Consider the following 10,812-nt stretch of genomic DNA (forward strand, 5'->3'; position numbering starts at 1 on the left):
ATTACACAAAATGCAATTACCACACACCACCGTCCATACACCTTACCAAACATAAAGACGCCAACACACACAAATCATACACCACACACACACACTAAATAGATAACGTACAACACACACTAGCCACACACATACGGCACCATATTCCACACACAGCATACCATACGCTACTGCCAAGGCACAGGGACTGACCTATGTATGGCTATCATGTACAACCACATAAACCCAAGCTTTTCTATAGTAACATGCTATTCATTATAGAAACATAGATCTGTAAAGACTTATACACTGAAGAAGACTATTCTGAGTATGAATGTATATTAAAATGAAATATATGCTGTGTCAAAGATTATACTCTTGTTTGTCATATTTATTTTGTGTGTTTGTGTTTGTGTGTGTGTGTGTGTGTGTGTGTGTGTGTGTGTGTGTGTGTGTGTGTGTGTGTGTGTGTGTGTGTGTGTGTGTGTGTGTGTGTGTGTGTGTGTGTGTGTGTGTGTGTGTGTGTGTGTGTGTGTGTGTGCACGTGGGTGCAAGAGACGGAGCGTATTTGTTGGCTTAATATCATTCATTAAAATAACAAACATTGCAGCTGACTAGGTACCAACATAATAAAAAAATAATATCCTGTCAATATCCTGAGTCCATTTAGTTGTGCCATGAAGCCAAACCCAGGCCTGATTCCTTCCAGGTATGTGTTTAGTAGTGGCAGGCAGGCAGGATGAATGGCATGGACCAGGGTCCAGGGACCAGGGGCTGGCTGCCCTCATGTGTAGACGGTTCGTTCACCAGGGAGGCCTACAGAGTCCTGCCACAGTCTGGGAGAGCTTCTCTGTGTTGATTTCCATGTTGTCAAATATATAGACTAGAAGTACTAAAGAGGAAAGAAAATACAGGTATGGAGTAAATGCTAAGTAACATTTATATGGAGACTTTACCTTATCAGTTTGTGAGAAATACAGAGATATAGTATACATGGAACAGAACAGATACATTAAACCTACATGTGTAGAAAAGAGAAGGCTAGTACTTGGGGGCATCTAATCAATACAATGAGTTTTTGTCTTTACTGTCACTGGAAATCCAGAGATAAGCCAACGTGACCCTCCCTGCAGTCTGACACCCCTCACCCTCCACCCACACACACACACATACAACATACACACACGTCACCACAGGACACACATTTCTATGGAAACTGTCCGTGTGTGTGTGTTAGGTACATTACACCCCCAGGGTCTTCCCTCCACCACTGACACATATAATCACATGTATGTGCCATAGATCAACACATCTATCACTCCAGATATCAGGGTACATATCCCCTGGCCATGGGAGCAGTCACAGTGGGTTTGGGAAGAAACAGCACAGAGGTTCATGTTTTACTGCTTCTCTGATTCTTCTCAAATCAGACGGTAAGAAGGCCAATATACCAGAGAGCAGGGATTACCCTGAAATGCAGACCACATGGCATCACTGATATCTTTCTCTTGTCTGCCCCCAATAAGGCCCTCTGATGTCCCAGATGATGTGGAGAGAGGGGAGTGGGTCGCTACAGGGATTGGCTGATAATATTCCTCATATTGAAACTGGGGCATTTCTTAGGGCTCCTGTCCGTACACAGTCAGCTAGGGGGAAAAGGGGGAAGAGAGGGGAGGAGAGGGGTATCAGTAAAACCTCTCCTTCCTGTGTTTGCGGAGGCAGAGATATTGATGCCTAAGAGCTTTAGTGCTGTGTTCACTAGGGCACTTGTGCTTGTGTGTGTGTGTATTGTGTGGAGGAGCAGAGCAATGGTGAAGAGAGAAACAGTTTAGGACTTGGCTGGTTCTAGTAGTACTTGCTCAGCATACCTGTGTGACTCTGTGAGGGTTCAGGAAGCCCCCTGGTCACATCTGAGAACCATCTGAGGTGTGAAAATATTCCAGTAAATATTCCGGTGTTGCAAGATGAGTGGGTTGGTGTTCCCACAGCGTTCCAACAATGTTCCTAGGGACAAATGCTTCTCTGTCACCGCCTGCCTGATGAAAATACTTGCCTGCAATTTCACATTTTGAAAGGCTTCTCTGGGAAATAACGTAACCATGGACCCCATGCCAGTGAGAGGGCTCTGAGTTTACAGGTGGGAGGTTCCGGCTTTCAGCTGGGCTTAATATGGCAGCCGGCAAGCCCTGGGCACCTGGTCCTCTTCAACATGGCAGTCTAGTGACTAACCTGGGATCTGAGCTGTTTGGTCCACTCCGGCATGGCAGTCTAGTGACTAACCTGGGATCTGAGCTGTTTGGTCCACTCCGGCATGGCAGTCTAGCAACTAACCTGGGATCTGAGCTGTTTGGTCCACTTCAGCATGGCCATCTAGTGACTAACCTGGGATCTGAGCTGTTTGGTCCACTCCAGCATGGCAGTCTAGCGACTAACCTGGGCACTCGAGTGGACACTACAGCATCTATTGGATCAGCCCAGAAAGTTTAGAGCTACACAGTTATAGGTTAACCTGCTATACCGGATACATCATTGGAATGTTGCCTTTTGGCGCATTAGAAGTTAGCAGTGTGAACGACAGGAGTAACAAGAATACATACTACTGTACACTCAGGGCTAAATCACACATAAATCACCCAACCTGTCACATAAATCATGGACAGATTTCAATTGGAGATGTGCATGTTTAGGATACAGCCCTTTTCTCTTTCACCTGTTTCTCTGTGCCTAGGTCTCACACACATACACCCGTGTGCATGCGTGCGTGAGTACGTGTGTGTGCGTGCGTGCGTGCGTGAGTGTGTGTGTGTGTGTGTGCGTGCGTGAGTACGTGTGTGTGTGTGCGTGCGTGCGTGCGTGCGTGAGTGTGTGTGTGTGCGTGTGCGTGTGTGTGTGTGTGTGTGTGCGTGCGTGCGTGCGGGGTTAACAGGTTAGGTTTGGGGGATAACCAGGCAAAAGCCATGCTATATGAGTGAGAAAGAGAGTATGGAGGCTTTAGTTCTCAGCCCTGACCTCCCAGACCTCTCTCTAACTCACATCTTACCAGCATACTTCTCATATTAAAAGAAAACAAGTTACACAAATGAGACAGATGGTTCTTGTTTGTGATGACAGTTGCAATTTTTTGGGTTTGAGGAGCGCCAAGTTGTGCAACACACAGAGACTGACAAAAACCCAGCGCTGAACCCCACACCACACCCCGAGGATGCAACACCTAGCAGACCTGTACTGGCTGATAGATTTACAAGCTCTCTCTCTGTATTTGTATTTCAATTCTTCTATTTGTGTAGTAAACTACAGTGAGGAAAAAAAGTATTTGATCCCCTGCTGATTTTGTATGTTTGCACACTGACAAAGAAAGGATCAGTCTATAATTTTAATGGTAGGTTTATTTGAACAGTGAGAGACAGAATAACAACAACAAAATCCAGAAAAACGCATGTCAAAAATGTTATAAATTGATTTGCAACCCTCTGGGTTTCCGTTAGGATGGAATGGAAAATATGGCGCTTTACAACGTGATGGGCAGGAGTAGGCTGCAGTGCTGGGCTATTTAGCTAAAGAATCCCTGTGTTGTGCGGGCACGCGAGAGACCGGGGTTCAATTTCCCGACAGGGAGGAAGGAGTAGACTGTCCTTGTAAATAAGAATTTCCATAAGTGTTATTTCATAGTTGTGATGTATTCACTATTAATCTACAATGTAGAAAATAGTAAAAATAAAGAAAAACCCTGGAATGAGTAGCTGTGTCCATACTTTTGACTGGTTAAGGTGTTTCAATTCCAAAAAAAACTCTGTTTCAGTTAGGATGGAACGCTAAATATTTTCTTGGAATAGAAACACCATAATATTAATCAAATGAATCCCAAACTCTAAAAGTCATTGGAAAGGTAGATACAAATTATTTGTGACATTGTGGTTACAATAAAGAATGTAAACAAGATGCTGTGTTATTATTTACAGTAGTGATGGACAGCTGGTGGCATTTTGAAAACAGGTTTTCAAACACTTGTAGCCCATTTAGCAGGACAATAGACTCTCAATAGCCCGGCTACTGTAGGTGTGAACATCCCCCTTCCTGCAATGTATTCGATGCTTAAGTACTCTGAAGTGTTACATTTCTAACTCAAAACAGCAGTACAGTATTTCTTCATCAACATCTTTACGCTTTCGTTAATAAAATGATGATAAAAATATTATTTCAAAATGCAAATGTTTATTTAGTTATGGATCCATAATAAATTACTATGGGAATAAATATCACTGAATTACAGAAATATTGGAACAAAGTTGTCTAATGAACGTAAACAAATTGTTGCTTCGTGGAAAATACTCTTTCAAAACACACGGTCACATTGTACAGCTATGTTATGGCTATTAGCGTAGCTGGACAATAGACTTGCCTGGAAGGAAGGTAGGGGGAGAATTGTATCATCAAATGTCATTCTAAGTTAGGTTGGCTGTATCACAACCGGCCATGATTGGTTGCAATTTCAGTTTAGTCCACCAGAAAAGACAAAACAAATAATACATCAAAAACTATTATTATGTATCACATCCGACTGTGATTGGGAGTCCCATAGGGCGGCGCACAATTGGCCCAGCATTTCTCTCCCTCTAAAAACAGAAATAAATGTTTTGGCCTTTACAAATATTATTTTGGCCTTTACAAATATTATTTTGGTCTTTATTCAGATTACAATCGCTCACTTAATTTTAAAAAAAACAAAATAACCTCCAAAATATCATTAAATATTATCAAGTTGATGGCAAAGTCATGTAGCGGCACCTACATTAAGCTGAGTGACTCACTCATTCATGGCTTTGGATCAAAATATATAAGTACCAACATTCTTTCTGATAGTCTTTAATAAAGAAATGTTTTGGTTATCCTGACCTGGACACCATGTACAGTATTATAATAGCCCATTATGGGCTATTAGCCGGACAATATACCTTTACCAACTCCTCTCCGTATTTTGATACTTTGTGGATGGGGGCTCCAGAGTGGATGGGGGCTCCCGCAGTGCAAAATGTGTTGCTACAGATGCATGTTCGATACCCATGCTGGCCGCCACTGGGAGACCCATGAGGCGGTTTTTGGATTTAATTTAGAATCCTCCAATCCTCCATATGTAATTATTGGCGGAGAGTCACGTCATATTTTTCGATGTACTGTAGGCCTACCGTAGGCGACATGAGTCTCACTAGTGTTGAATAATGTGCTGTTACAAGTGGTGTAGGTCTTATTTATTTAAAGAGCATATTGAAGTTAGAAGCAATAGGATTTGAAGCAATAGTCTACACCTATTTTAGCACCGTTTCGCACTGCTCTGAGACAAGCATGGGTACTGGTCTTGATAAATCAATGAGATTTTTATTTTCACTGAATCTCCGTTTAGGTATTGGTTACACTACAATTAAGGTGTAGAAATGTTATGCTCTTAGTGTAACCTTTATTTAACTAGGCAAGTCACTTAAGAACAAATTCTTATTTACAAGACAGCCTACTCCTTCCTCCCCATCGGGGAATTGAACCCCGGTCTCCCGTGTGCCCGCACGACACGGGGATTCTTTAGCTAACTAGCCCAGTACTGTAGCCTACTCCCAACCATCACGTTGTACAGCGCCATATTTTCCATTCCATCCTAACGGAAATCCAGAGGGTTTCACTTTTTCTTGGAAAAGAAACACCATAATATTAATCAAATTAATTAAGCAACATTTCTTAAAATCAGTCTCATATGCTATGTTCTAAAAAAAAGGTTTTAAATTCTCTAGTACAGCCACTATTGAAGGCTATCAAATGTTTCTGAAAGACGCCCTCTGGTGGTCAAACTAGCACTAACTAGCATTAATGGTACCAGTGTTTGGCACCACGCAAGATTCTGCGGCACTACGCAAGATGTGCTGCAGTTCACTGCAACTTTTAAAGGACGAACCACTGTATGTAAGAAGTCACACAAAACGTTGTCCATTGATTATATATTTATAGTACAGTACCTTTACAAGAACTATAAATAATGTTCTAATAAATTAAAATCAAATAAAAATGATCAGGTCTGCCACCAATGATGGATAAATGTAAATACACACACCACCATATTGTCTCTTCTTATCATAGAAGGTAGTAGCCTAGCAATGCTCTAAAGTTCCTGGTAGTCTGCTTTGTGTTGTACTGTACCCTCTGAGGCTACGGCTGGGTTAGGATGTCCCCCTCTACAGCCTGAGACCTACAGCTGTTGCTCTGACCTAATTCTACTGCTCTAGATCCAGGGGTAAAGAGACATACTAATTCCATTTAGAGAGAAGGCTATACTCTTGTCTGGACCAACAGGTTGGAGAGTGATGGGCTGAGTTTCAATCCCTATGCCCTTGTTCATTCCAGCTTCACTGATCTATACATGCATAAGCAATAGCTCCACCTAGCTCCTACCACGAAGCATGCGGGATGTGACGTAGGTGCGTGACCCACAGCATCTTAGAGCCTGCATTCCTGGCCTAACCTAGTAAACCCCTCTGGATACACACACATTGCTATGATAAACAGGAGAAAGTCTGAGGCCGAGGTTGCATGGACAAATTGATGGCTCATTGTAGATCATGGATTTTGGATTGTAACGAGTCCCTGTTGGGTTAGTGAGAAACATGATTCTGTCTATTTGGTGGGCCTCAAGAAACTCTAGAGGGCTTTAAATGGGTCACAGCCCCTGTACGTTAGGGAACAGACGTTCTAAAGGGACAGCACTGCTGACCTCACTCTTTCCATGAACTCAGGGAATCAGCCAGGACATGAGAGGAGAGCAAGAGAGGAGAAGAAAAGAGAGCGAGAGAGGACAGATACTGCATCAGTGTGGCAGATGGTGAGTGACCTCACTGATAACATCATCTCATCCCTGAGTGGATAAATCCGATAAGGTGAACAGCGTGGATCAGATAGGGAGTGAAAGTGACAGGAGTGTGGTGGTCCAGAGCGTTCCAGGCACTGTGTTCATGTGGGCTGCCGGCTGTTGGCTTGGCCAGCACTGTTTATTTTGGTTCAGCTGCACTAGCTCTCTTGATGCTGGTAGATCTATCTATGGGGGTTTGGACTCAGTGTTGGTTCCCCTTGGCCTGCATGACGCCCACCACCTGTCTTTCCCCCTCTCCCTCACACACACACAGCTGTGGACAGTGAATTTGTGACGACCACCTCAGGCAGGACGGTCTGTCGACACATCATACGGGGGAGGAGAGACGTGTGAGATTTTCCTCACACCTGGACAGTGCTAGCACCTGTGGGAATGAATCTGTGGTGTGGCAGGTGAGGGGAGACGGACTGTGTGTGTTTTTGTTGGTGTGTGTGTGGTACAGCTGAGGGGAGACGTACCATGAGTGTGTTACATGAATCTGTTAGCCGGTGGCGACTTACAGTGTCACAACAAGATGTGCTTTGACAGGAGCGCAGTATCCATGGTCTCCAAGCTGTCAAATAGCCTCTCCAACCCACATCTCAGCCACATATCTCTCTCGCAAATGCAAACAAATAAATATTACCAAAATTCTGAGTTAGTAATGGAATTGATAGAAAATGACATCAAGTGTGGTGGGGATGTTTTGCCTTGGTATATTTATTTTCCTGAAAGTCAAAGAGAACCAATATGCAGAAATATCGATATACAGAGACATGCTGGCCCTGTTCAAATACTTCAATACTCCCTTCCTCCCTCCCTTCGTTGAGGTGGTCACTGACCTGTGAGATAGTGAGATTATGAGATGTGATTACTTCAAGCAAGCAAAGAAGGATTGTAAAAGGATTCAGCCTCCAGATGAAATATAGCGTCATAACTCAGAATCGTTCCTTTCCCTTTGCCATCCCTGCGGCCATCTTTACCATGGCTACACGGGCAGTGCACGCACCTAGACATCACAGTCAGCATACCTACACGCATGTTTCTACCCCCCCCCTCTCTTCCCTGATGAAAAACACATTGTCTTCCATATGTTGACAGGAGTGTCTGGCAAAAGACAGTGCAAAGATAGAGGGCTGAATGCCATAATGGCTAAGTGACTAACCCTGACACCCAGAGGCTCAGATGTGACGTGGAATTGTTTAATGACAGGCAATTAACGCAATAGAGACAGACAGGCAGAGAGATAAATAAGCAGTCGCGCACGCATACACACATCACACACACACGTCACAAGTTTGGCCTGGCATGCCCACGCATCTCCTAGACATCGGTAGAGTGATTTACTGTATTGCTTTAATAAACTGCTAAAACCTTGACTGTGCTTTTCATCGTAAGTCATCTTCTGTGGAGATCATCATAAAACGCTCGGGTCATATAACGCTGCATAGCACACGCAGTTCCAGTGTTCACCACTGCACTTCTCTCCTGGGACATGGCTCTCCACCAGCTGTGTGTGTGGGTGTACACTACATGACCAAAAGTATGTGGACAACTGCTCGTTGAACATCTCAGTGCAAAATCATGGGCATTAATATGGAGTTGGTCTCCCCTTTGCTGCTATAACAGCCTCCACTCTTCTGGGAAGCCTTTCCACTAGATGTTGGAACATTGCTGCGGGGACTTGTTTCCATTTAGCCACAAGAGCATTCGTGAGGTTGGGCACTGATGTTGGGCGATTAGGCCTGGCTCGCAGTCTGCATTACAATTCATCCTAAAGGTGTTCGATGGGGTTGAGGTCAGGGCTCTGTGCAGGCCATTTAAGTTCTTCCACATCGATCTCGACAAACCATTTATGTACGTTCTACTAGCATCCGTCAAAACAAAAGATTAATCCGTCGGACTGCCAGATGGTGATGCGTGATTCATCACTCCAGAGAACACGTTTCCACTGCTCCAGAGTCCAATGGCGCTTTATACCACTCCAGCCGATGCTTGGCATTGTGCTTGGTGATCTTAGACTTGTGTGTGGCTGCTCAGCCATGGAAACCAATTACATGAAGCTCCCGACAAACAGTTCTTGTACTGACTTTTCTTTCAGAGGCAGTTTGGAACTCGGTAGTGAGTGTTGCAACCGAGGAGAGGATTTTTACGCTCCTAGACATTTCCACTTCACAATAACAGCACTTGACTGGGACAGCTCTACACGGGCAGACATTTGACAAACTGACTTGTTGGAAAGGTGGCATCCTATGACGGTGCCATGTTTAAAATCACTGAGCTCCTCAGTATGGCCATTCTACTGCCAATGTTTGTCTATGGAGATTGCATGGCTGTGTGCTCAATTTTATACATCTGCCAGGAACAAGTGTGGCTGAAATAGCCGAATCCACTAATTTGAAGGGGTGTCCACATACTTTTGTATATATAGTGTGTGTGTCCCCCATGTTGAAGGGTTCCTTTTGTGCTTCCTCAGTTACTTCTCAGCTATGATTGGTTGTCCCAGAGATGTTTAAACATGCTCGATAGTGATTGGCTGTCCCTAAGGGGACAATTAAACAGGCTTGATCTTGATTGGCTTTCCCAGAGGAGATACTTAAACCTGTCTGTCAATGAGAAGCGATGGAATCTAGTGGGACTTTCCACTCAACTTTATATTAAGAGTGCTGAATACTCTCTCTCTTTAGATAGTTTCTAAGCTCTCTCCCTACAGACACATACCGCACTAACAGAGAGCCAGGCTCAGACAGATCACCAGCTCAGCTTTAATCCGGATGTGGAGTAATGGTGCCCATGGGGCTCTGATCTTATGACTTATGGGAGAGTTAGAGAGTAGATACTTGTGCTGGCAAACAGTCCACAGCATATCATAGAGAGTAATGAAGAAAATACTTATTTTTCTAGTTTGGTTGTGCAATGTGAAGTGTAACAGGCCTGGACCTAGAAAAACAGCACAGGAGCTAGTGTGCATATCAGCAGATTTTGCTATCACCACTGTACAGCCATTTGCCCACTAAGCTGTGTGCTTGTATGGAAAAGCTTGAATAGTGACAGTGTTAGCTGAATCTCTCTTCTGCAGGTGGTTACCCCTAGCTAACACACACAGGAATGCCCTTAGTTCAGCCTGTGGGATAATTAATGGGTCTCAGCAGCTCTTTAGTGTAAGGCACCGACAGATAGCACTCCAGAAACGCACAGAATGTGTGAAGGCCTCGCAGGGGTAGAGGTGTGTGTAAGGAGCATATTTCAACACCCCTCAGATCCATCCCTACACACCCCTCAGATCCATGTGCGTCTGTGAATGAGTGTGTGTATCACCAAGAACATAGAACCTGATACGTAAGTATTTCAATTTATTAGACGTATGCATCCATAATCAAACAGCGCTCCCTGGTGGTTAAAGGAATATCCTACACACGCTAAAAGAAATATGGCATCTGGCTGAAGGGAAGACACGCTACCTCACTCTCCAACCAAGGTGCATGAATTGAGGAGCAAACTGAAGTGAAGAGGAAATTCAACTTTTGGGCTGTGTTTAGACAGGCAGCTGATCTTTTTTCCACTAATTGGTCTTTTGACCAACCAGATCATTTTCCAGAGGTGATCTGATTGATCAAAAGACCAACAAGATCAGAATTGGGCTGGTTTCGTAAAATCAGCCAGAGTATTTAATATCTTAATATAAACGGTCCAAGAGTTGATTAATTTCTTCTTCACTTGTGACTGTACTCATGCCTGCAGCTTCCCTTCTATCTAGTATCCATGGGGCAGGATACAGTGTCACGTGATGTGGTAGTTAAGTCACTCCACCAGAGATGTGTTGACATGCCCCACACATTTACCTCCTGCACTCTCAGCGTACCCTTTAGGCTATAATTCTTTTTATAAAGTAATACTTTTAAATGAACTTCCATTTTCCTCTACAAGTGAATGGATATCTCCTATAT

The sequence above is a fragment of the Salmo salar genome, chromosome 22 (genome assembly GCF_965601325.2).
Source record: "Salmo salar chromosome 22, fSalSal1, whole genome shotgun sequence".
Taxonomy (NCBI): domain Eukaryota; kingdom Metazoa; phylum Chordata; class Actinopteri; order Salmoniformes; family Salmonidae; genus Salmo; species Salmo salar.